This window comes from Caretta caretta, chromosome 2 (assembly GCF_965140235.1).
Source record: "Caretta caretta isolate rCarCar2 chromosome 2, rCarCar1.hap1, whole genome shotgun sequence".
Lineage (NCBI taxonomy): Eukaryota > Metazoa > Chordata > Testudines > Cheloniidae > Caretta > Caretta caretta.
The window spans coordinates 203,475,965-203,502,775 of NC_134207.1; the positions used below are offsets into that span (position 1 = coordinate 203,475,965).

Consider the following 26,811-nt stretch of genomic DNA (forward strand, 5'->3'; position numbering starts at 1 on the left):
GACAACTGCGAGAAGTCGTAACGCATGATGGTACTCTCAATAGACAAGTACATGCTTCAGACTTAGCATCTTTCCTAAAACAAAAGAGTATGATATTACAAGACTTATGAGAGTACTTACTGTACAAGTACAGCAGCTTTCTAATAAATGCACTTTAGAAATACCATAACTAGAATTGGTCCAAAAATATGTAGAAACATTTGTGAAATTTTCTTGAAGTTCTGGGACAATCTTCTTATTGAAATTTTGAATTTTTAGACTGACAACTTTATACGCTGATTTTTATTGCAAATAAATCATCATCATCATCGTCATATTTACTTTTTGACCAGCTCGAACTTAGGTTTTTAGACTGAAAAAGACACAGAGAGAGTAGTCCTTAGTCAAATGAGCAATCTTACTGAAGCTATCTGGACTATTCCAGTGATTAAGGATTATTCATAGAAAGAAGGTTTTGTAGAATTGAGCCTTTGAGAGGTCTAGATAGCAAAATTACACAAAACAATGAATGGAGCCTATTTGGAAGGGAAATGACTGGTCATGGGGGTGGGGACAGGGAGTTGACAAAGAATGGACAAACTCCAGGAATAACTATTATATCTAGAATAGCAAGTCAAATAATAAATTAACTAAGAAATCATTTCTCTGGCTGAAGGAGGATAGGAGGCATCCTATTCAACCAATCCCAGAAGAAGCAGAATAAAAGAAAGCACTACATCATGGGTGCTGGAAATTCAGCAAGAAAGGATTCTGTTTTTCTATTGCCTATATTTCTAGCACTCCTGGAAAGTGCTAGAGGATACCTCATTCACACCAAGGGAACAAATAATTGTTTATTTCGTTGAGATTACTGTAAATTTCAAGAAATATTATCTAGATCCCCACTAAACAATGGAAGACTGATGTAATCTGTTGTCCTCTTTGAAAGTAAGCTGTAGGCCTATAATTACCTGAAACTCAGAGAGGTAGACCTAGGCTGAAATTGCTGAACAAACAAAAACATTTAATTATGCAACAAAGCAATTATCCTCAGGTTAACCATATCAATTCACAGGCAGCACTAAGTTATATGCTCAGAGAACCTCAGAGTTATGAACACCAGAGATACAAACCACACACCTCATTTGGAGCCAGAAATACACAATCAGGCAGCAGCAGAGACCAAAAATAACAACAACAACAACAACAAAATGCAAATACAATACAGTACTGTGTTAAATGTAAACTACTAAAAAAAAAGGGGAAAGTTTTAAAAAAAGATTTGACAAAGTAAGGAAACTGATTCTGTGTTTGTTTCATTTAAATTAAGATGGTTAAAAACAGCATTTTTCTTCTGCATAGTAAAGTTTCATAGCTGTATTAAGTCAACATTCAGTTGTAAACTTTTGAAAGAACAACCATAAGGTTTTATTCAGAGTTATGAACATTTCAGAGTTACAAACAACTTCCATTCCAGAGGTGTTCATAACTGAGGTTCTACTGGAGTTAAATTGGAAAATGAAACAAAAATTTGAGAAGCGCACCTTGTAATGACAGGTTTCAGAGTAACAGCCGTGTTAGTCTGTATTCGCAAAAAGAAAAGGAGTACTTGTGGCACCTTAGAGACTAACCAATTTATTTGAGCATGAGCTTTCGTGAGCTACAGCTCACTTCATCGGATGCATACCGTGGAAACTGCATAAGCTATTACCAGCAGGACAGTGGGGTGGGAGGAGGTATTGTTTCATATTCTCTGTGTATATATAAAGTCTGCTGCAGTTTCCATGGTATGCATCCGATGAAGTGAGCTGTAGCTCACGAAAGCTCATGCTCAAATAAATTGGTTAGTCTCTAAGGTGCCACAAGTACTCCTTTTCTTTTTGCACCTTGTAATGGAATGCTAAATTGTATTACACTGTTCAGCCATTAGGTGGCACTGTGTGTAAAATGCCTAATTTAAACAAAGGTTAGTCAATCTGGCAAAACACTGAAGGATCTTATGATGAACACATCTGGTGTGCATAAGCAAGCACTGTGAGCAGTCCATATCTGGAATAGAAGAGCATGACATGGTGTCAGGAGTAAAACTAAGAACAGACACAGAAGGAAACCGGCAACAACTGTTGCAGTTTCTCATCGACATGCCACTCTTCAATGCTCCAGAGAACATCAGCTTTGGCAAACCTTCACAATGGACATCCTGGAAGGAGTATTTTCCAAGAACTCAAATTGCAAACAAACTCCACAAAGAAACTGGAAATATACAGGTATCTTCTCTCATTTATGCTATCGTGAAGTGGGCACAGCATCTCTCCAATCCTGTGACTTTACTGAAGACAATCACAAAGATGACTGTGAAAGGGTTCTGGCTATATTTGATGCCTACTTTATACCTCATAGAAATGTGGTTTATGAAAGAGCATGTTCTCACCAGATAATTAAAAAAAAAAAAAGGTGGGGGGGAGAATGTTGAATTTTTTTAATAAAAGTTCTGCATACATTAGCTGAAAATTATGATTTGGGGAATACAAAACACGAAGATATCAGAGACAGGCTAGTTATTGGTCTAACACTGGGGTGGGAAACCTACGGCCCATGGGCCAGCCCGTTTTTTAATTTCATCTGGCCTGCAGCAAGTATTTCTAAAAATATAGACCTATGACAGTAGCACTTAACTTTTTTAATAGTATTTTTAGTGCATGCAGCCTATCATCATTGTTACTTATTCAAATGTGTTGATGGAGGAGTGGGTGGTAGGGTAATGTTTGCATTGGCATGGCAACCAGTAACTAATTTTCTAATCTTGTGCGTACAACGCGGTTGTCATTTCCTCCCAACCATGCAGCACGTTCCTTCCTCTCAACGTTCATTATTCAGCTACTGTACCCTGTTGTTGTGGGTTGCCTGAAGATACAGTGTTCCAATCCTGTATGCTTACTTTTTAAAATGGCTACTGCAAACAAAAGAAGAAAAGTAGATGCGGAGTGTCATGTTTTTAATGAAAAATGGACAAATGATTATTTTTTTGTGGAGGTGAAATGTAAGCCCATTTGCCTAATTTGTGGAGGAGCGATTTCTGTCATGAAAAAAAAATCAAACTTAGAAAGACACTACAACATGAAGCATATCAAATATAAAGAATTTGAAGGACAGCTGCATGTGGATAAAATTAAAGCACTTTAAAAGAATCTGAATGCTCAGCAAGCAATTTTCACAAGACCAAGAAAGGAGATGGACAATGCTACCTAAGCCCATTAAGTGGTGGGTGAACTTATCGCAAAAAAACTCAGCCTCATTCAGAAGGAGAGTTTGTAAAGGAGTGCATCCTTGTGACTGCAGCTTTATTGGCTCCAGATAAACTTAAATTATTTGAGTGTGTGAACTTATCTCGCAGGACAGTGTCAAATCGAATTAACGATAAGACTCAGGATATTGAAATGTCTCAAAGATTCTGTGGCTGATTTTGAGTTTTACTCTGGCTATTGATGAGACAACAGACATAATGAGTACAGCCCAGCTGGCTATTTTTCTGCATGGAATCACACCAGGTTTTGAGATTTGAGAGGACTTGCTTTTAGTATCAATGCATGACACCACGAAAAGTGAAGATATTTTTGAGAAGGTTATGTCGGCCGTGCACAGACTTCTTTTATCATTTGAAAAATTGAGTGGTCTTACTGCTGATGGTGCTTCAGCTGTGGTTGGATCTCAGATGGGATTAGTTGCCCTAGTCAAGAAAGAAATGGATCGTCTCATCCTTGATCCAACTAAGTTGATTGTGTGTCATTGCATCATTCATCAAGAGAATCTGTGACACTGAACAATGTAATATCGATAGCAATATCAAGCATTAACTTCATGAAAAGTAGAGGATTAAACAGCCTCCAGTTTAAAAAGCTATTGAAAGACCTTGAATCAGAGTATGGTGATTTAGTTTATTATTGTGAAGTGCAATGGCTGAGCTGAGGGAGTATGCTGATGTGGTTTTATGAACTGCGGGATGAAGTGAAACTTTTCATGGAGACAAAGGGAAAACTGGTGGCTGAACTGAATGATCCCAAGTGGCTGTATGATCTGGCATTCATAGTCAACATTACTCAATACTTGTCAGACCTAAATGTCAAATTGCAAGGGTCTAACCAGCTTCTTACTTCTCTTCCTTCAAACATAAAATCATTCAAAGGTAAGTTAAAGCTGTGGCAAATGCAACTGGAAAAGGGCAACATGGCGCGTTTTCCAACCCTTCAGGGAGAAAAACCTGCATTGACAGTAGAGTATGCCAGGGAGTGTGCAAATTTACTTGAGAAATTTTGAGAGCAATTTCAAGACCTAAAGGTGAAGGGACTGGAATTAAACATTTTTGTTCAATGTTGAAGTAGTCAATGTACCTGAAAACTTTCAACAGGATGTCATAGAACTGCAAAGCAACAGTGAATTTATGGGTAAATACAACAACCTGCCTCTGCTGGAATTCTACAGACTCTATGTAGGTGCCGTTGAATTTCCAAACTTGAGGAGACTGGCTGAAAATTGTATCGCTATTTGGTACTACATACTGTTGTGAGCAGTTCTTTTCAAAGTTTTCTCTTGCGAAGAGCTGCCTGCATGCCAGACGTGAATTTGGAAAACCAGTTGCAAGTAGCAACATCTTCAGTGCCAGCAGCTATAACAAGACTCACCAAGGAAAAGTAACCTCAGCTGTCACACTAAAAAAGCAGGTGAGCTGAACGTTTTATAGTTCTCGCTCTAAAAAAACCCCTAAATCAAATTGCTTTTTACTTACGTGTGGCCCGCGATAGATTTTTTTCTGTGGATCAATAGCTGGTGATCAGTGCCGGGTTTACAATGGCTCCAGTGGCTCCATGGAGCTGGGCCCATGCTCAGAAGGGGCCCCGGCCTGCTCCGTTTGCACTGCGCCCTGAGACCCCACTGGCTCCCCCTGCTCACCACTTACTCCTCTCGGCCTGCCTTCTGGCTGGCCAAGATCTCCTCTCCGCCCCCTGATCCCACCCCCTGCTCCTCTCAGTCTCCTGGCCAGGCCCCAGTGCACCTCTGGCTCTGGGCAGTCTCTGCTTCCCACCACCTGTGAGGCCCCACCTGTCTCCCTGAAGCTGAGCCGCTTAGGACAGGTGCAGAAGCCTGGCCAGTCTCAGCCAGGTGTGTGTGTGGGATTGGGGGGAAACAGTGTGGAGGGCTTGGCTGGGCCCCTCCAGGCAAGTGCGTCTTGAGGGACCCTGGCTGGGGCAGGCCCTGGCCTGGCTGATCACTCCACTCCTGAGGGGCCGGAGCGATTCCCGGCCCAGGGACCAGCCCTGGCTGCGCTGCCAGCTCAGCCCAGCAGACACAGTCGCCTCCCAGCAGGGCCAGTGAGTGCAGCCAGGAGGCAAGGCTTGGGGGAGTGGGTCTGTGGGAAGTATGGTGGGGAAGGTGCTGGGCTGTGAAGGGACGGGGAGGATCTGTGTGTGTTGGGGCACTAGGGAGTTGGGGTTCTGTGGGGGGTGCTGGGCAATTGTGGTGGGGCTGTGGGGAGGGGTGCGCAGGATGCTGTGCATTTGTGGGTGGGTCTGGGGGAGGCGCTGGGCATAGTGTGTCCGGGGGGCCTCTGGCCATAGGGAGTCGGGGGGTGTTGGGCAGGGGGGCTGTGTGGTGTGGTATGGGCCTGTCCCCAAGGGGAAGAGGCATGCTGGCAGCACAGGGCTGGGCAGGCCACTGAGCTTCTGGCAACTGCCAGTTTGTAAACAGTGCCCTCACATTGGGCGGAGCAGGGCCACCCCATCATGCCATGCCCCTTTGCCTCTGGCTGGCCCCTCGCCATGCTCCATTGCCTCCATGGGGCCCAAAAATATGTTTGGTGCCGGGCCCACAAAAGGTTAATTCCTCCTGCTGGTGATAGAAAAAAGGTTTCTCACCCTGGTCTAACAGATGAAAACCTTTCCCAGCAGCTACAATTGAAGATTTAATCTTAACCACAGCTATACAGATAGCAAAAGCAGCCAGAATTAGTCAAACAGAACAAAAGGCAGGAGCAACTTGAAAAACCTGAAACTAGCTTAGAAGCTATAAACAGACACTTGAGTATTAAAAGTCATCATAAAACCCCTGAGGCAAGGAGAGAACTCCCAGGCTAAGATAGACAAATTCCAGCCTACATTTAGAAGGTGTGGAAAAAGTTATACTCCAAGAGATGATGCATGTCCAGCTAGAGACACACGGTGTAATATATACATGAAACATGGACATTTTGCAGCTGTTTGCCACACCAAAGCGGTCAGGAAGCTGACTCATATTACAGACAATCAAGAGCCATTGTTTCTGAGATCTGTCATTTGTGATGACATAGAGCCTGCCTGGAGAGTGAAACTGAATATTCATGGCAAGACTATTGATTTTAAAATTGACTCAGGAGCTGACATCACAGTAGTCTCAGAAGAGACCTACAATCACCTTCAAACCCTCCCAGACATAGGGGGCTTGAAGTCACCTGACATAGCTCTGTCTATCCCTGGAGGTATTCTGAACTGCATGGACCAATTCACCACAGAAAAAAAACTTACGAAGACAAAAGTTAGAGAGACAAGGTTTATTGGACCAACTTCTGTTGGTGCGAGAGACAAGCTTTAGAGCTACACAGAGCTCTTCTTCATGTTTGGGAAATGTACTCAGAGCATCACAGCTAAATACAAGGTGGAACAGATAATTTAGCATAAATAGTTAGCACATATTGTAAGGGACCATTCAAGGTGAACTTATGCATTCAGAGTGCATATGATCATGGCCACAGACCAACAGCTCTCTCAGCCACAGTCTGGCAGCTATGACAGGTCTTGTGAGAAAGATAGAAAAACTTGGAGGATTTGATTATATTGGTCTGTTGAAAGGAGATCAAGTACAAATCAACTTAAGAGACAATGCCGAACCATACAGCGTACAAAACACCCCTACCAGAGAGACCTTGGAAGAGACTAGCTGCAGATTTATGTAAATTCAGAGGACATTACCTCATCATTGTGGATTATTTTTCTAGGTAGACAGAAACAAAATATTTGAAAGACATAACATGTTACTTATCAAGAAACAGAAGTACAGTTTTGCTCATTTTGGTATTCCAGAACAACTGGTGAAGAACAACGGACCATAATTCACTGCAATAGAATTTAAGTCATTCTGAACAAAATACGCGTTTGATCATATTACTAGCAGCTCACATTACCCACAAGTGGAGAGACTAAGAGAGCTGTACATACAGCCAAGAAAACCCTACAGCAGGAAGATCAATTCCTTGCATTTCTGAGTTACAGATCAACACTAATAGTGGCTACAGGATATTGTCGCAGCTTGTGATGCAGTGCATGAACCCTGCACAGCAACAAGAGGATTAAAATCCTTCCAGGTGTGAGGAGTGGAAACTTTTTCCTCCCCAAAAATGTTATTCCTGCTGCCAGGAATGGAGGCAATTTCCTTCAGATGAGGAAGTAGTCGGACTGTATAAAGAAGCCCAGCAAAGTGGGAATCTGCTGGAACGTGGTTAAGATAACCTGGGAATAAGAGGGAAGATGCAAATGTTTATTTTCTCTGCTTTATAGTGGCTTGCTATCCTTGGCTCTGACACAAAGAGCATGTCAAGGAGAGACGGAGATAGCTTTGCCAACCTGAGAAGAGGGAAACCTGGGTAATTAATTCTTATTTCTATTATGAAGATCTTTTGATTTATAATTGGATAAAAGGTCAAAGGACATTTAAAAACTGTACTTTTTCAGGCTGCATTTTCATAAACTGTCACAAAGTTGGCCAATTTATTGCTCTGACGATGGGTGATCAAGAGCTCCCACAACAACTATCACAATGTGAAATGTTGAGTTCAAAATGGTGAAGTACTCACTTACTGTAATTCTAGAATTTAATTTCAACTTCCTTAAACTCTACCTGTTCAAAATTAAGATCCATGACAAAAATGATACTCAAACCCATCTCTATTTAACTGAAACCCATTACTGGTGCAGTACTTTATACTGGCAATCTTAGCTATTACTCACATGGCAGCCACAATCAACTATACCACCAAGAATGCCACACTATCCAAACGGATTGACTTATACAACTGTATCTATCCTTGTATCACTCATATTGCTCAGTTATCCCATTAAGTTAGTCCCATGTAAGGGGCAGCGCAGAGCTGCACTCCACAGGGAAAACTCGGGGAGGGGGGATTTAGTCTTGGGGGCAGAATTTCTCCTAGAGCTTTTCTGTGTGAGGGTGAAACATGCCTACTCTAGATAGCATCACATACTTCATGGCCCTCCCTTTTAGGTAGCAGAAGCCTTTGATACCATAGATTATGGGGCACCTGTGAACCCTAGCAGGGATCTGACTTTGAGAGGACCCATCTGGTGGATGGTTGCTTCCTGTAGCTCATAGCATTCTCAACCAAGGCAGATCTGTTTTTCCAACCCTCTCCTTCAATGTCTCAAACTTCTGGGAAAGTTAGTAAGGGGACATGGGGTTTGATTCACCCAGGTCTACACCTCTGTTACCGGTGATCCAGCTGTTTCAGTGGACTGAATATCCCAGGGACTTTGAGGTCCAGCTGGCTAAGGTTTAACAGAGACAAGATGATAACGTTGGTGAGTTGGGAAAAGACAGCCAGAGAAGTTGGTAGCACATACAGATTCATACATTCCATGGCCAGAAAGGACTGTTGTATCATCTCGTCCGACCTCCTGTCTAACACAGACCACAGAATTCCCCAACATAAGTCCTAGCACAGATCTTTTAGAAAAATATCCAGTCTTGATTTAAAAATTGTCAGTGATGGAGAATCCACCATGACTCTTGGTAAATTGTTCCAAAAAATTAATTACCATCACTGTCAAAAGTGTACATCTTATTTCTGGTTTGAAAGTATATCTTAACTGCTAATGGGGGTAGTGTGATGGCCAGTGATAACACAGGCACTAAAGTGGGCATTTCGTTGTAGCCTAGATTGCTCCTGCTAGGAGCAGATGTTAACAGCACTCTTCAGTCTACACTTTATGAAATGAGCAATGCTGTAGAGTGATTATAGAGCTCCTGGTCCTCCACAGATACCAGAAAGTGACAGGAGGTCTGGCAGTAGTGACTCTAAAGATCTTAATTAGCAGGGGAACTCCTGGTTGGGGAGTTTTCTAGTTTCATAGAATCACAGAACTGGAAAGGACCTCGAGAGGTCATCTAGTACAGTCTCCTGCACTCAAGGCTGGACGAAGTATTATCTAGACCATCCCTGACAGGTGTTTGTCCAACCTGCTCTTAAAAATCCCCAATGATGGAGATTCCACAACCTCCCTAGGCAATTTATTCCAGTGCTTAACCACTCTGACAGTTAGGAAGTTTTTTCTAATGTTCAACCTAAACTGCCCTTGCTGCAATTTAAGCCCATTGCTTCTTGTCCTATCCTCAGAGGTTAAGAAGAACAGTTTTTCTCCCTCCTCCTTGTAACAACCTTTTATGTACCTGAAAACTGTTATGTCTCCTCTCAGTCTTCTCTTCTCCAGACTAAACAAACCCAATTTTTTTTCAATCTTCCCTCATAGGTTATGTTTTCTAGACCTTTAAACATTTTTGTTGCTCTTCTCTGGACTTTCTCCAATTTGTCCTAGCTCCATCTAGGTTGCATTTCCCTAGTTTGTTTATGAGAATGTCATGCAAGACAGTATCATAAGCCTTACTAAAGTCAAGATATACCACATCTACCGCTTCCCCCATATCCACAAGGCTTGTTACCCTGTCAAAGAAAGCTATCAGGTTGGTTTGACACAATTTGTTCTTGACAAATCCATGCTGTTATTTATCACCTTATTTTCTTCTAGGTGTTTGCAAATTGATTGCTTAATTATTTGCTCCATTATCTTTCCGGGTACAGAAGTTAAGCTGACTGGTCTGTAATTCCCCAGGTTGTCTTTATTTCCCTTTTTATAGATGGGCACTATATTTGCTTTTTTCCAGTCTTCTGGAATGTCTCCCATCTTCCATGACTTTTCAAAGATAATTGCTAATGGCTCAGATATCTTGTCAGGCAGCTCCTTAAATATTCTAGGACGCATTTCCTCAGGCTTTGGTGATTTGAAGACATCTAACTTGTCTAAGTAATTTTTGACTTGTTCTTTCCCTATTTTAGATCTGATCCTACTTAATTTTCACTGGCATTCACTATGTTAGACATCCAGTTGCCACCAACCTTCTTGGTGAAAACCGAAACAAAAGTTATTAAGCACATCTGCCATTTCCAGATTTTCTCTTATTGTCTTTCCCTCCTCATTGAGTAATGGGCCTACTCTGTCCTTAGTCTTCCTCGTGCTTCTAATGTATCTGTAGAATGTTTTCTTGTTTCCTTTTATGTCCATAGCTAGATTGATCTCTTTTTGTGCCTTGGCTTTTCTAATTTTATCCCTACGTACTTGTGTTATTTGTTTATATAATTTCCACTTTTTTGTAGGACTCTGAGTTTTGGATCATTGAAGATCTCCTGGTTAAGCCAGGGTGGTCTCTTGCCATACTTCCTATCTTTCCTACTCAGTGGGATACTTTGCTCTTGTGCCCTTAATAATGTCTCTTTGAAAAACTGCCAACTGTCTTCAATGTTTTTTCCCCTTAGACTTGCTTCTCATGGTATTTTACCTACAAACTCCCTGAGTTTGCTAAAATTGCTGCTTAAAGCATGGATCTTTGTGTTTATGTCCCCACACTACAGACCCTGCCACAGTTATCTGAACCTTTGCTAGCTCAAGATTACACTGCTGCAATATGTTCTACATGCAAAATGCCTCTCCATGTCCCCCTTGGGAAAGGGCAGCTTGGTACAGAACCTTCTTACGGGCTGTCACTACATGCTACAACTTAGCCCTGTTTTTAATTAGTTTATACTTCAGTTCTGTTCCTGAAACATCAAGCATTCACCATGAGTATTGAGCTACATATGGTGCAAAATATACATTAGTCCACTGGCAGCCATTACATGACAGTGTAAGTAAAATGAAATAACAGGTAGATGTATTTTTTCTTCTTAATTACAAACTTAATTTTCTATTAAAATGCATGAGATGACAAAATCTCAACAAACTCTTTAAAGCTATTACTAGAGGTTAAAGTATTCTACCAAAGTATTAATATTAACATCATTAAAAGTGTTTTATCAAGTGTGCCTTTATCTCCAGATTGCAAACAATTGCAGCCTGAAGGAGAGATATGCCCTTGTGTATTGTGGTATGAAAACCAACAGCAGTTTTAGAGCCACATAAAGTCTTCTTGTGGCTTCAGAAATAGAAAAAAAAATCTTGGAACCACAATTATAAGAAGTAATACAGTGACTGAATCTATTTTTCATCACCTTGGGCTCCGAAAAGAAAACATTTGAGAATTATATTGATAAGAGAAAGAGCTGAGATATTGAAATGCATTTAATGTTGCTTTAATTGATTAAACTAGATTGGGAGCAGTTGAAAATATATAAAGGAGTTGTTTTTGCATAAACATTCAGAATATATCTGCTTCAGAAGACTAGTTGCTGCTTTGTACACTTGTGTGATAGAGTCCAAAGACTTCCCATAAACCTGATAATTTCTCAGATAGTCCTTAAAATCCAGAATATAAATAAGTCTATGTTTTTATTGCTTCCATGAGTTGGCTCAGACTTTTCATCTTTCTTTTGACAGGCTCCTTCGTGACATCACATGACATCGCCTTCTTCTTTCACCTTTCTGACAGCATGGTCTGGTAGATAGGGCAGTAGATCGCTCACTGGATTTCTTTCTCCATTTTCTTCCCTCTGTGGCATGCAACTTTGTTTTCATGAATTTTTTTGTTCATTTATTTTATCAGTTTTAAGGGGGATAGAGGAGAAAGGTCAGTCAAATTTGGGCCTACATTATTATTATTTCCAATCTTGACAGTGTCCCTTTAAATGTTTCTGCATTTCTTCATCATAAACACAGAAAAATCCCCTTTGCCACATACTCATAGAATATTAGGGTTGGAAGAGACCTCAGGAGGTCATCTAGTCCAACCCCCTGCTCAAAGCAGGACCAACCCCAACTAAATAATCCCAGACAAGGCTTTGTCAAGCCAGGCCTTAGAAACTTCTAAGGATGGAGATTCCACCACCTCCGTAGGTAACCCATTCCAAGGCTTCACCACCCTCCTAGTGAAATAATGTTTCCTAATATCCAACCTAGACCTCCCCCACTGCAATTTGAGACCATTGCTTCTTGTTCAGTCATCTGCCACCACTGAGAACAGCCGAGCTCCATCCTCCTTCTTGGAACCCCCCCTTCAGGTACTTGAAGGAGGCTATCAAATCCCCCCTCGCTCACCCTGAACATTGCTCTGAGTTCAGGAAAATGTAAGAATATTGTACTGTAGATTTCTGTCTCCCAGCTGCATTGAGTGATGAGGATCTCTCTTCCCTGTATATTCATAAGGGGTAATTTCTTCTAGAGTCTCTCCATAAAAACTCCTTACAGGGGGCACACAATTAATCTTGAGCACAGTAAGCATTAGCCAACATGGTAAAAAGAACACTGGGAAAAAATCTTGTCCCTAAACTGTGGAAGCCTTTATAATGACAGTAATAGTATAATCACACACACACAAAGTTGTAGCTGACAAAAATGGTCATGCAAAGCTGGGCGTACAATCACAGCTGAAAACTCCAGGTTATTTAATAATTCTCAGATAAATAATACTGAATATCTTGCCTTTAAGTGGTTCATTTGTTTTAAAGAAATACTTCTTAAAGAACTATTCCCTATGTCAGCCCACGAAGAGCACTTTATAAAAGGGTATTAATTATATCCTGAAAGTTACAAGTGTCACTGAGTAACAGAACTGCTGTATAAAACACCAATATACCATCTTACTGAACTACTAATTTAGGCTAGTCCTGATCCTGAATTTCCAGATGAGAACTGGAATTATTTAGCAATTATTTATCTGAGCATAAATATTTAGAGACAGGCTCTGCTAACAAATCTTGCCTCTAGGAGCCAGGCCCATAACAATATTCTTGGCTCTAGATTTCCTCAGATAAATCAAGTCTCTAACTTCACACCTTCCTTATTTCAATTTTGTACAATATCCCAGCTTGTTTATTTATGTGCCACTACTGCTAAGATTCTATACATGATGGCTGTTATTAGATCTAATTCAGGCTACATCATGGCCCTTAAATGTAATCATACAGTATGTTTTCAGACAAGGAGTGGTGGTGTTCTCAAAAGATTGGTGGTAAGAAATACTAACATTTTCCAGTTGAGAAAAATACTTTAAAAAACAATCATTCAATCTGTTTTCTTCCCCCTGCCGTCAGCCATTTTCTCCTAAGCTGGGCCTTAGTTGTATCCCCCCAGATATCTCTGCAGATCTCCTCTGCCCAGCGGGGTGGCCAAACTCAACCTATTTCCATGGCATTGCTCCCTTGCGCCCCTTCTTGGGACCCCCCAAGAGTGTTGTCTATAGGGCACTTTGGGGAAGCAGGGAGGTTCTAGGCAGATGGCAGGGGGTGGTGGGACAGAGAATGGCAGGCCTCAGGATGGAGAGGGCAGGTTGTGGGTGGGAACCAGAGGTTACTTCTACCGTACAGCTGGGAATGAGTCTCCCAGCCCAAATAGACAGACTCATGCTTGCGGGGATTGAGCTAGAGCACTAAAAATAGCAGTGTGGACACAGCAGCTCAGGCTGCAGCATGGGCTCTCTACCCCACCTGACCCACTAGGCTTGAGAGCCTGGGCCGCAACGTCCACACTGCTATTTATAATGCGTTAGTGCGAATCTGTCTACCCACGCTGAGGCTGGCTTCCAGCTATGGCTCAGACATACCCAAAGAGGCCACATCATGCCAAGGGTCGGTCCTGGGGCCGGTTTTGTTCAATATCTTCATAAATGATCTGGAGGATGGTGTGGATTGCACTCTCAGCAAATTTGCGGATGATACTAAACTGGGAGGAGTGGTAGATACGCTGGAGGGGAGGGATAGGATACAGAAGGACCTAGACAAATTGGAGGATTGGGCCAAAAGAAATCTGATGAGGTTCAATAAGGATAAGTGCAGGGTCCTGCACTTAGGACGGAAGAACCCAATGCACAGCTACAGACTAGGGACCGAATGGCTAGGCAGCAGTTCTGCAGAAAAGGACCTAGGGGTGACAGTGGACGAGAAGCTGGATATGAGTCAGCAGTGTGCCCTTGTTGCCAAGAAGGCCAATGGCATTTTGGGATGTATAAGTAGGGGCATAGCGAGCAGATCAAGGGACGTGATCGTTCCCCTCTATTCGACATTGGTGAGGCCTCATCTGGAGTACTGTGTCCAGTTTTGGGCCCCACACTTCAAGAAGGATGTGGATAAATTGGAGAGAGTCCAGCGAAGGGCAACAAAAATGATTAGGGGACTGGAACACATGAGTTATGAGGAGAGGCTGAGGGAGCTGGGATTGTTTAGCCTGCAGAAGAGAAGAATGAGGGGGGATTTGATAGCTGCTTTCAACTACCTGAAAGGGGGTTCCAAAGAGGATGGCTCTAGACTGTTCTCAATGGTAGCAGATGACAGAACGAGGAGTAATGGTCTCAAGTTGCAGTGGGGGAGGTTTAGATTGGATATTAGGAAAAACTTTTTCACTAAGAGGGTGGTGAAACACTGGAATGCGTTACCTAGGGAGGTGGTAGAATCTCCTTCCTTAGAGGTTTTTAAGGTCAGGCTTGACAAAGCCCTGGCTGGGATGATTTAACTGGGAATTGGTCCTGCTTCGAGCAGGGGGTTGGACTAGATGACCTTCTGGGGTCCCTTCCAACCCTTATATTCTATGATTCTATGATTCTATGCCACAGCAGCCCTGTGCGATTAACCTTTCAAGAGGGATCCTTGGGGCAGCGCAGGTGAGGGCAGCTCTGGATTTGTTGCTGTCAGGGAGGAGCTGGGGAAAACCAGAGGAGCCTCTGGAGGCAGCGGCAGCCTATAGAATGGGTTAGGTTAAGAATTATGTCGACTTGAGATTTTGGTTAAGTCAGGCTAAAGATAGAGGAGTATGGGCAATTGAGTTTGTTAGTATGAGTAAAAGAGCGAAGTGGGAGACAGTAAGATAGGCAAACTGAAGTTAGAAAATGACAGAGGGCTATGCTGCAGCTAGGTTCTGGTTAGAACTGGCTTTAGCAGAGTTTGTAATGAGTGTTTTTGAGAACGGTGAATGTTTTATTAAAACGCCATCTGTACTGATAACATCTGCATCAATGTCCTTCCCAGGCTAATTAAAAGAATGTGTTATGTAAAGAGCCAATAAATAGGTGGCAGAAATGCAAATATGATAATGGGTAGGTTTAATGTTAATTAGTATGATAGTGGATTATAAAAGGAGTAGCCTTGTTAAATTGGGGAGATCTCCATTAACACTAAATGGATACTGGGGTTACAGGGTTATAAGGATATACTTCATTTTGTTGTTAGTGGACTGATCACCCATTGATACCCCATTGCATCTTTGAATGTGAGTATAATTGCAGAACCTGTGTAATCAGTAATTGTATGCCTCTTTAACTAATCATTTTTCTTTTGAATAACAGTTAGATCCATCCTTTGGAGTGTCATCCAGGGTCCTCCACTAAATTAAATTGTCTGTGACCAACCTAGAAGCTTGAACCTGAAAACTAAATTTAGCTCATTACATCTGTAGCTTTAGCTATTTAATATTAGGTGGGAACATTTAAAAAAATCAAGGTGGCCATGTGGGGGACAGTTGCCACCTGGAGACCTTGGGGGGCAGCAGAGTTGGGGGTGGAACTTTGGCTCATTCTGTAGAGGGCGGGCAAAGTGGCGGTGAGTCACATGAGATTAGTGAAACAAATTATAGCAATTCACTTAATCTAAGGAATAAAAACATTATGTATCAATTAAAGCCATCTTAGATGTGACATTAAAAACACAAGTTTCCTTTTTGTTAAACTGTACAGGGTAACACTTCAAGGCGTTGTGTTGGTTTTAGCTAGAGCTTTGTGAAACTCGAGCATTTTGCCTCCCAGGAGTTCATGGAAATATTTCCCTCTTACAATCTTCACTCAGACAAATCCAGACACTCACACAGAAATAAACAAGAATAATTAATTAATTACGTGATACATTGCACTTTTCATCCGTAGACACCAAAGTATATTACAAAGGTTTGTAAGAATTCCTATCCCAATTTTGCAGATGGGGTAACAGAGGCCTAGAGAATTAAGGCCTACATTTTCAATTATGGGGTTTTTAATGTTTTGGGTGCTCTGCTTTAGATGTGCATGGCTTAATGTATCAAGAAAACTGGCATCAGATAATATCCCTCTGATACGTGTGCAGATCTCCCCTGCACCATATGGTGGCAGAGGTCAACCATCTCCGCAGGACTGCTTCCTTGACCCCTTCCCTCAGGCAAGAGAAGCCACATTTGAAAATTTGGACTAATTCGCTACACAGTGAATCAATGGCAGAGTCAAAGAAAAAATCCTGAAGCTTGAGTCTCTGTTCCTGCTGAGATACACATGGTGCTCCCCATTTTCTGCCTTGCCCCCAGAACAATGTGAAAAGGGGCTGTTGCAGCAGCTGAGTATAACCAGAATGCAGCAATGCTCCAGCCAGCTGGGTTTGCTCATGAGTTGTATAGAGTCATTAGAGTTTTGTGTCATTTGGGGAAGCTGCACAAGGGGCATTTCATAGTAGCTAGATCTGATAGGTTTAGTGCCTCTTTATGCATCTGGAGTAGCGTAAAGGAGCTGGATCCCAAACAATTGGGTCCTATACCACTTGACTTCTATCTCTGTGCTCAGTCCATTAGGTCCCAGATGTTCCTTGTAGTTTTTACTGGGTTTCATGGTCACAAATGTTATATAGTTTTGATCTGAAAACAGCCAGATCAAATGGGACCAAAATGGACAAAAGCTTTTTCTGACCGATTTGCATACTGTAGCGATCCTTTAACCACTGATCTATCGGAGTTTTGAGTTTGTAACAAACCACAAAGCCAGACATCTTTTGCATATGTTTTGGGGCTATACTGGCATTTCACACAGCTCTGGCTTTAGCCTCATGATTCCTGCCGACTTTAATCCTTTGAAAACATGCCCCTTAGAAGAGTTTACCAGTTTTTTCAACTCTAAATACGAAGGGAAAAAAAGCAGCAGCAGGAACAGCAGCACCACAGCTGAGTTCTCTATAGATGGTAAATAAATCATGGGAACAACAAGCCCCAATTTCACATTAATTGTTTGGAAATCTCTACAACATCAAACATTTTGATAAAAATCTGGAAAAAAATGAGTATCGCTCTTTTGTTGTTTTTGTTGTTGTTTTGCTTTAAAATGATTTGTTCTAAATACAGCTTAACATGTAGATGACTGGTTTGAGATGAGAGCATCTCTCCAAGCTGAAAAAAGCAATAACGACTTGCACAGAGATGTCAGCAGAGAGACCATTTTATAATGGAGGCACCTGGGAGAACACTCAGCATTAGACCAGTCTGGGCGAGTCTACCTATGACAGGATGGCAAACTTGCTGCTGTGGGGATCAACGGGAACAGTAGCACTTTAACAAACAGTTCGGAGGTATTTATTTAATTGGAACATTCACAATGTCTAAAGGTCTTTTATTTTATTTTTTATTAAGTTTACAAAAATTAACTTCATTTTAGCTTGATAGCCCAAAGTGCTGGAAGTAGGGGTGCTACTGCACCCCCTGGCTTGAAGTGGTTTCCATTATATACAGGATTTACAGTTTGGTTCAATGACTTAGCACCCCCACTATACAAATTGTTCCAGCACCCCTGTTGCTAGCAGAAGAATCATTGAAGTTAAGATGGAAAAGATCTAGCTCTGTCCTATTAGGCTATTCAGCCTTTCCTTTTGCCAGTGCAGAATTGTTCCTTACAGTACTTTGTCCAATCTCATTTTGTGTGTCCCAAAAAAATGGTGTTTACACTAATTCCCTTGGGAAACTGTCTCCCAGTTTAATACAGCTTACTCTACAGAGGCTTTCCTGGTTTTCATCTCTTAATTGCTAAATCATATTCCAGGGTATCTACCACCCTGAGTAATTCCTCTTCAACTCCAGGGTTCCGACCATTCAAATATTTGTTGGTTTTGTCCCTCACCTCATAGTAGATTTTAGCCAAATAAACTATATACATATTGTGGTGTATAGAGGACTGTTTTAGAATTGCAAGCTATCACTTAAGCATAGAGCAACAGGAGGGGAGGGGAGAGGTGTGTGGGAGTGGGAGGTTTCCTGGTCCTGCTTGCAGGATAGAGGATTCTGTAGAGAAGCCTACAATCAAAGAATCAAAGTCAGTTTGCAGCCAGCCAGCCTAGAGTAAGGTGTGGTGAGTTGTACCTCTCTGTTTCCAGTAACAGGTTGTTTTCTCTCTCTCTCTCTCTCTCTCTCTCTCTGTGTTTTGGGGGATCTTGGGTACCATTGTTCTAAATACTAAGAAATAAGTAGTACTACATTGCAACCTTCTAAGAAGAGTATTTAATGTTATCTAATTCCTGTGTGTGTATACCACCAATGGAACTTATATAGCTTCAACTCTTGTTCTTTCCTCATACACTAAGTCAAACCCTTCAGTCTCTTGATCACTTACTTCTCTGATCTCCCTTCAGTTTGACAGCATCTTTCTGTCAATGTGGTGCTCAGAAAAGAGGAACTCTAGTTTCTGAAGAGCTATAACCTCTGTATTCCGTGATATAATGTCTCTGCATAGATAGCCCAGTATTGCACTGACCCTTATTTGCTGACATATTTGCAGTTTAAACACATCCTTTCAGCCCTGCACTTCTGAGTCTCTTTTGCTGATGATTCTAGTTTCTTTATGTCCCTTTGTACTATTTCTGTCCTCATGGACATTTGCAAACCCCTCCAATTTAGTATCACCTGACTATGAATTTTATTAACCTGTCATTGATTCCCTCTTCCAGATCATTAGTGAAAAGTGATAAATAAGATCATGCTTACTACGGGTCTCTGGACATTTCCCACACCACTTAACCCATTTCCATTGCTCTGTGTTTATGGCACTTTAGGCAGTGTTCTTTCAAAAGCCAATTTAATTTAACTTGGAGAATAAGATTTCTTCAGACATTGAATCTGAACTCCCAGGCACCTTATATAGTTTTTCCACTTGTGCAAAGTGAGTGTGAAACTTACAATTCAGAAAAATAACCCAAAAGAAAACACTTTCACTTGGTAAAGTTTCACATCACCTTTGTTATTTTCTAGTATATGTTTTTCTATTCCAGAAGAAGTACAGGCTTACCCATTAGGGCATTCTCCAAACCCACTTCTTCCCTGAAAGAACTATGTCACAGCAACTTTTACTCCAGCAGAAGATTGGAAACAACTGCCTCTCCACTCAGTTATTTGTACTGAATGCATTAGCCAGAAGGAGCAATTAAGGAATATTAGATAGTTCCTCCTCCTCAAAGAGCATAGGATAGAATTAATTCCTGGTACAGCTCCATTAATTTCAATTAATTTACTGTTGACAATAAATTGCAGGTAGATTTTCAGCTAAAAACAGGATAATTGAAGTACTCCAAAATTCACTTATAAAGCCCTCAGGCCACCCACCACCAACACACCATACTTTATTCCTAACCACAGCTCTATCTATGTTAGTGTAGCATCTTCCAGGGAAGGGCTTTATAGCCTATTATCTCCCATAATGCTTTGCAACACAGGAAAGCAAAAACTGATCAATGTAATTATCCTTTAAAAATGATATTTGACCCTTTAAATAGTCCTTATTTTAACTTTTCCCTGTACATTCTTGCTAGCAGGAGATGGTAATAAAAATAGAGATTAATAAAATTTCATTTGTACTGCTGAGTCACCAGTCTCCTCCCACTCCTTCCACTGAGCATGCTCCAGCTGGAGGTTTTTAAAAGCAGGCTCACCAGCTCTCCTGATTATGATACACACACACTTCAGATATTCTCTTTTTTTCCTCAATGCAAATGGTGGCTTTTTATGTATATTTCCCCCTAGGAATAGAAAGTATTTTGTCTGTAAGGGATTGTAGAAGCAATGTTTATACTCTCTACATGGAGAATTCAAGTTCTGGACAGAATTTAAGTTCCCCAAATAGTCTTCTTCCAATATATGGTGTAGAAAGATGAAAAGGAGTTATAGTTTCAGGTCACTTAACAAAAAGAAGAGGCAAACCCTGAAAGAGATATAGTGAGAATCTTCTCACTCCTTCCTGAAAATGTTTTTAGAGAAGTCAAGCATAACTTAAATAATTTATTAGCGCTCATTAGCTTGTCAGTTATTAGTGCAAGGCACCATATTCTACGAATAGAGCTTTTCAGTTTGACTTTAGGAAATGAGTTTATAAGTGTGTTGGACTTAGACTGCACTTGAAATCTTTATGAGATAATATTAAAGTTTCACTGATATCAAAATATCGACCATCTGGGCCACTCTCTAGTAATAGTGAAATGTCTGTTTCTCAGAGGAATTGGTGCCATTTTAATCTGTTGTGGGATAGAACACCTGTTCCACATACCACGTCACAAAGGGGTAATGTACATTCCCACCATTGTCACGCAGTGCAGCCAGAAAAAATGAAACTGAGGCTTCACATTATCCTGGTGATTTAATAGTGCTCATAATCCCTTCATCATCACACCTCCTTTCCAATCTGCTAGTAAATCCCAAAGCTAACACATTAGGCTATGTGATAGCTACAACTACCCCAGAAAGCACCCCCAAAATAACAAGGGGTATTTAGAAAAAAATCTCTCCTGTTGAGAAAAATGCATTTCTCCTTCATTCTTAGTCTGCTTGCAAAACCAGTCTGTGACATGAGCCAACTGTATGTTGGCTGCCAGTTACATACAATAATGTATGGCCCCAAAGTGAATGGAAGACTGTAATTCACTTGAGGGACTCTGCTGATGTCATAAAGGGCTTGAGCAGTTTATGAACAGCCGCAGAGCCTTGAGAGTGAATTATAGCCTTGCATTCACTCCTAGGACATCTGTTGTTGTTCAATATAGAGTGTACTTTTTTGTAAATTAAAAAAAAAAACCCTACTCCTTCACCAAGTCATCAGTTTCCACAAATCTTTTTTGTTCTTCCGCTGAAATCAAATTGATACATGAGGAAACTGAAGTTTTCTATGGTATTATCTTGCCAAAGTGGCCATTAGCATTTTAATTTTCCCTTTCAGAGCTGTCATTTAAAGGGTATTGTCGCTTTTGTGACATTAGTGAAAAGATGTTTTCACTCTCACTCCTATCCATGAAGGGCAATTACAGGTTCATGTTCAGACACGGGCTAGAGGTGGGCAAATTCTGCTCTCAGCTCCACGGGTGTAAATCTCCACTAACTACACACTGAAGTCCCTGCCATTTAAGGTTTATACCCTATAATCTATTCCCTTGTATTTTTTCCAGTCTAAATTTAAAAGTGCCAGGAGATGGATCTTTCACTATTTTCAATGGGAGACACAACCGGAGCAAATCAAGAGTAATCTGTTGTATTCTATGCTCCCTGCTAATGCACTGAATAAAATCTCCTGTTTTACGCTGATATAAATTAAAACAGAATTTGGCCCAGGAATACGAGTTAGCATGTATGATATTAAAGAGGCACTTGCGAAAAACTTTAAAAAACATTCCATTTAGAAACATTTCTGCCCATATGTCATGTTTTCCATGGGTTTCTTCCCTCCCTGTATTTTATTACTAAGGACATTTGCCTGAAAACAGACTATTTGTTACTTAGCAAGTTCATTTGCTCCTGCTGCTTATTCCTCACTTGAAGTCACTCCTGTGAGTGTGGCATCATAATTAGTTGATCTGGAGATGATTATGATGTCACAGAGGACTGGATGTTATATGGCTTCAAGTGAGGAATAAGCAGCAGGAGCAGATGATCTCTCAAGCGATAAAGACCATGTCTTTATGAAAATGTCCCTAGTAATGAAAAGGCTGAAATTATGTATCATAACAGCAGAATAGTTTTTCAGCTAGAATGCGTCAACACTTTCCACATTATAACAATCATCTTTTATACCCCATTATTGTCAGATGCATAAAATACTTTTAAAATCAACTCTGGAAATGCTTGTCCTCCAGTTATTATGTTATGAAGAGGATCATTTTAATTAATCAATAGACCAGATGTGACACATAAAAATGGCATTTTTTCCTTTTAGTGACTAATAAGCTCCTTCTCCAAATCAAAACCATCCTCACACATGAAGGTATTTCTTTTGCACTAGGGTTCAACTCTTAAATGGCTCTGACACACAAAATGAACCATGATGTTATCCATACTCGCAGCCCAACCAACGAGCCTGCTGTAATGGGGGTTGCAGCACTATGAAAGAAGCATGGAATCCGTGTGCGCATAGGACATGAGTCCACCATGCTCCTCTGCAGTCCGCCCAAAATACTGACACCAAGATCATCTTCCTTACCTACTCCTCTTACCATAGCAGCCCTCTCTTTGAAGCTCTCTACTGGCTTCTTATCCTGACCTTTGAGGCTGCTCACTATTCGGTTCCAGTCTACATCTCCCCTACCTCTCACTTTGCTCCACCAACACTGCCCACATCACCCTTCCCTTCGTATCCTCTCCCATTCTAGCCCTCTACCCATTATAGACAGGAATTAGAGGCTAGGAAAGAGTGGCTGGTGACTTGTCTATAAAACCAAGCTTACAATGTGCGTACAAGAGGGAGAACTCTAGAAGGTGAAGGAGGCAGGAGGAGGAGCCTTGGCTTCCTCTATTCCTTTGGTTCTGACCAACCATTTCTTCATTGGTTTCAGAGTAGCAGCCGTGTTAGTCTGTATCCCCAAAATGAACAGGAGGACTTGTGCCACCTTATGCTCAAATCCATGTGTTAGTCTCTAAGGTGCCACTTAGGACTCCAGCTCATTTTGTTTTATTGTTATCCTCCAAAATCCCCTCAAACCTTTTAATCACCAGGTGAGAATGATTATACATATCACCTCCAGAACATTTCAGGCGTTCCAGATATCAAAGCTAATGAATTAAGCATTCCTAAAAGAGAAGGCTTTCATTTATTGTTTGTTCAGTGTTGCCCTGTTTCTTGGATTGGTTAACGTAACTTAATCTAGCAGCCGAAAAAAAAATCCGCTTGGCGCCACAAAATGCAAGAGAATGCTTTTTTCCCCATCCTGACTACAAAGCTCACTGTTTAATTGTACAAGTATTTGTGGGTTTGGCTAAGGGGAGCACTATTTTGTTATTTTAGCAAAAGACTTCAAATCGTTTGGGGTATGCTGAGAAAATATTCCCTGCCTTTACACATATGATGACATGCTAAATGTTTAAGAGAAACCACTGTGCTACTGAGAAGCTCTTGCAAGTAAATGCTTGCAAAGAAAATATTAGTGACATTTTCAATGGTTATTTACTGGTATGTTGAAAAATACAGCTTGCAAGAACCTGTCTGCTGGGCAAACACTCGTACTCACTCTCTGTTTTTAATAAAATTCTTTTTGACCTCTCTGATTTTACTTGTGAAGATTCTGCCCTAGTAGATTTCAGGGAGTAAAGAGTTTTCTGGGGACTAGGTACAAGGATTCTTGGCTCTGCTAGTGACTGACTATCCATGTGGTCCTGGGCATGTCTCAGTTAAACATCTCTAAAGTGGGTATAAAAGTTTTTGCCTGACTCACAGGTATGTTGTGAGGTTCAAGTTCTAAAGTGCTACTTGACCTTTCAGGGAAAGCCTTTCACCCCCATCTCATCGCTGTGAAGTAATACAGAGTTGTAAGTAGGGAGGAGTCAGGAATAAAGTATGAAATGATGACTTTTAAAAGCAAATGGATGAACATTTAATAGGCAGCAGGTTTAAAACTAACAGAAGGAAGCATGTCTTCACACAATGGACAGTCAACCCATAGAACTCCTTGCCACAGGATGTTGTGAAGGGCAAGGCTATAACAAGATTCCAAAAAGAACTAGATAAGTTCATGGAGGATACGTCCATCAATGGCTATTAGCCAGGATGGACAGGGATGCAAAACCAACATCCCTCTTGTTCTTGTCTCTCTCTCTTCCTCAATCAATCAACTCTGCTAGATATGACATGTATACATTGATAGGTTCCCAGGACAGCCCATGAAACTATCCTTTGACCACTCTTGGTTCTATCACATCCTCCCTAGTTCATACAGGCCATCAAATGTGTGACTTAAAATAACAGTAATAATAATTTGAAACTGGTCATTGCAATGTTAGATTTAGATTTATCCTGAAGTCAATGATATTGTAGGATGATCTAAGCACTGGCTTCGAATCCAATTTAGTTAGCTACCAGATTAAAATTATTTTTCTTGCAGCAATTACCATGGTAGTCCCAGAAAGTGTGTATTATGTGAAAATAGCACTGAATCTCAAGAACTGTTCACAGGCAGGGTTTTGTAGGCTACTTTGGAGGGCCTGCTGTTCGCTTTTGTTGGCAAGCATGATCTCTATGTTTATTTTATTCCTTCCTTACTTCACTTGGGCAAATTTTGTTCTCTGCATGTATTAGGGATTACAAGCAAGAGACATTAACATTTCTGTTTAGCTACAAGACAAATACAAACATAGGGCCTCATCCAAAGCCCATTGCAGTCAATGGAAAGGTGACTCATACCTTTATAAATATGGCGATTTTTATATAAGTGCTTAAATATGGGTTTTACTGTCCAACATTAAATACCCATGTCTGAGAATTTTGGATGTATTCTTTATTAGAAAGAAAAGGGCTATTACTGCCCCTATTTTTCCTTTTCTCCTGAAGCCTTTTTAAGCAGAAACTTTCTGTTTGACTGAACTTGTGTATTAAACTGATATGTAGCCAAAGGTTATCCCCACAGATCTGGCCTGAGACCAGTTTTCCCTTCAAGGATTTATGAAGCCATTCTTTCAATGATTCTAAGCAGTATGTAAGCTAATTCTCTGACCCACTAATCCTGCTGTGGTGTGTGTCGCTCATCATTTGTTTATTTTTGGTGTACATAAAGAATGCAAAACAGATATCAGTGTCTCATTTGCCAGCAAGAGAAGAGACACAGCCATAGAGTAAAGGGATCTGACAAACAGCAAGGGAAGATAATGAACTAGGAACAACACACACTGTACAACACAGAGATAGCCTTTGCTTGATGCATGGGAGACTTTAGCATGTGCCTCACCAGAGGATTAATGGGAGGTAAACAAAGGAAAAGCTCCTGCATAACACATAAGCATACCCTGTACAGGGCATGTATGGAGGGTGAATCTATAAAGAGTGAATGCATAGCATGCTAAGTAAACAAACAATCAGCTGAATACATGTAAATTAGATGATTTGGGTATAGAAGACAGGAACCTAATAAGTCAAATGATTCCAGGCTTCCAGAAGGATTTGCATATAGCTTAAGGAGGAACTGTCTGCAGGTGTAGTTCAGCTACTTGGGAAAATGTCTGGGATAGTGCTCTTTATGGATTGAAAGAGCAAATAAACAGAATCCAAAACAAAACACTTCACAAAACTTTAAAAATGCAATTGTCTGGATGTGATTTGTCTTGTCTTGACTTCTGGTAGGCTGGACTTTTCCACACTAAGTGCCTCTCTTTCTACCTTTAATATTGGGAGTCTATAATTGTACATTGCAGTAACATTAGCATTGGAGAGAAAAAAGAATCCGGACCAGGACTCAAGAGATCTGAGTGTAGTTCCTAGCTCTGCTACCAATTTCCTGTGTGACCTTGGGTAAGTCACTTAATCGCTAGTCTGTACTTCAGTTCCCCATTTGTAAAATGGGCAAGATAACATTTCCTTTCTCCACCCCTTGTCTGTTTTGTGTATTTAGACTGTAAGTTCTTCAGAGCAGGGACTCTCCTACTATTTGTATGTATTGCACCTGCCACAAATGGGGTTCTCTTATAAGTTGGGGCCTCCAAGCAATACTGTTATACAAATAAAGACCTGTGGATTCGCTGGGAAGTGCTCTTTTTTGCATTACACTTGATTTTTCAGAAGCTATGGTGTCAAAGACATAGACTTTTCTTCAGTAGCCATTACTATACTTACTGGAGGGCACAGAGACATGAAGGGAACCTTAAGCTGCGAAGATGTTAACCGAATGTGTAAGTGGAGACTAGTGCTTCTGTCTCCATCTGTTTCTTTGGTCTCAGCAAGAGCAAATGTCTTTGCAGCTCACACAGCATACTAATGCCTTCTGAGCCTTGTGGACAGGCATTTTTCACTTCCTTATTTCAGTTACAAGCTACCACCAGCAAAACCTTGTTGCTGCCATTTTTAAATATATTTTCTGTATCTCACCAAGATCTCATTGCTTCAGCCCACTGCCTACAGCCTGCCGCCATGGCCACTGGACTGAAACAAAGCTCTCAGACATACTGAAAACTGGCAAGCGAGAAAATATGCAAAACAAAACGAAACAACAGCCATTAATTACAAAGTAGTAGAACTAGAGAGGTGTGCATCCCAATTTTGGTCTTTTAATCTCCCAGCTCATTTTGGGGAGTGGGTGCTCTCTAGGCAACTACCGTACTAAAGGTAGACTCTCCAAATGGGTGAGGCCTTGGTATTTTTATGCCTGGAAAATGGTGCTTCTTAATCCTTGGCCCCCATTCTATCTGTTTATACTGCTGGGGTAGCAACAAAGCATCCAGGTGGCAGTGGTAAAGGCAGCTGAGGATTTCCTCTGACACAAGGGAATCCTTAGGTGGTGCAAAGCTGGTATAAATGGCTAAATGTCCCCAGCCCTGCACCTCCTGTCACATAACAGGCGTGACAGGAGTGCCGAGAGGGTAT

The 26,811-nt window shown here is 41.1% G+C and overlaps 3 long non-coding RNA genes across 5 annotated transcripts in view; 2 read left to right on the plus strand and 1 right to left on the minus strand.

Annotated features, from left to right (window-relative positions):
* Positions 1 to 2,860: 2,860 nt before the first annotated feature.
* On the plus strand, positions 2,861 to 14,354 carry LOC142071169 (uncharacterized). Of its 2 annotated transcripts, none has more exons than XR_012667201.1 (3): positions 2,861 to 4,697; positions 10,706 to 10,977; positions 11,667 to 14,354. It is a non-coding gene; the product is annotated as an uncharacterized LOC142071169 (long non-coding RNA). The 2 variants fall into 2 exon arrangements; XR_012667202.1 differs by lacking the exon at positions 2,861 to 4,697 and adding an exon at positions 5,859 to 7,648.
* The window catches only part of LOC142071171 (uncharacterized), a 151,563-nt gene continuing 136,477 nt past the window's right edge, over positions 11,726 to 26,811 (minus strand). For both annotated transcript variants that reach the window (XR_012667205.1, XR_012667204.1), the window contains exon 4: positions 11,726 to 11,792. This is a non-coding gene — a long non-coding RNA (uncharacterized LOC142071171). The remainder of the gene's footprint in view (positions 11,793 to 26,811) is intronic.
* Positions 14,675 to 26,811, plus strand: part of LOC142071170 (uncharacterized) — a 36,998-nt gene continuing 24,861 nt past the window's right edge. Inside the window, exon 1 of the long non-coding RNA XR_012667203.1 lies at positions 14,675 to 17,572. This is a non-coding gene — a long non-coding RNA (uncharacterized LOC142071170). The remainder of the gene's footprint in view (positions 17,573 to 26,811) is intronic.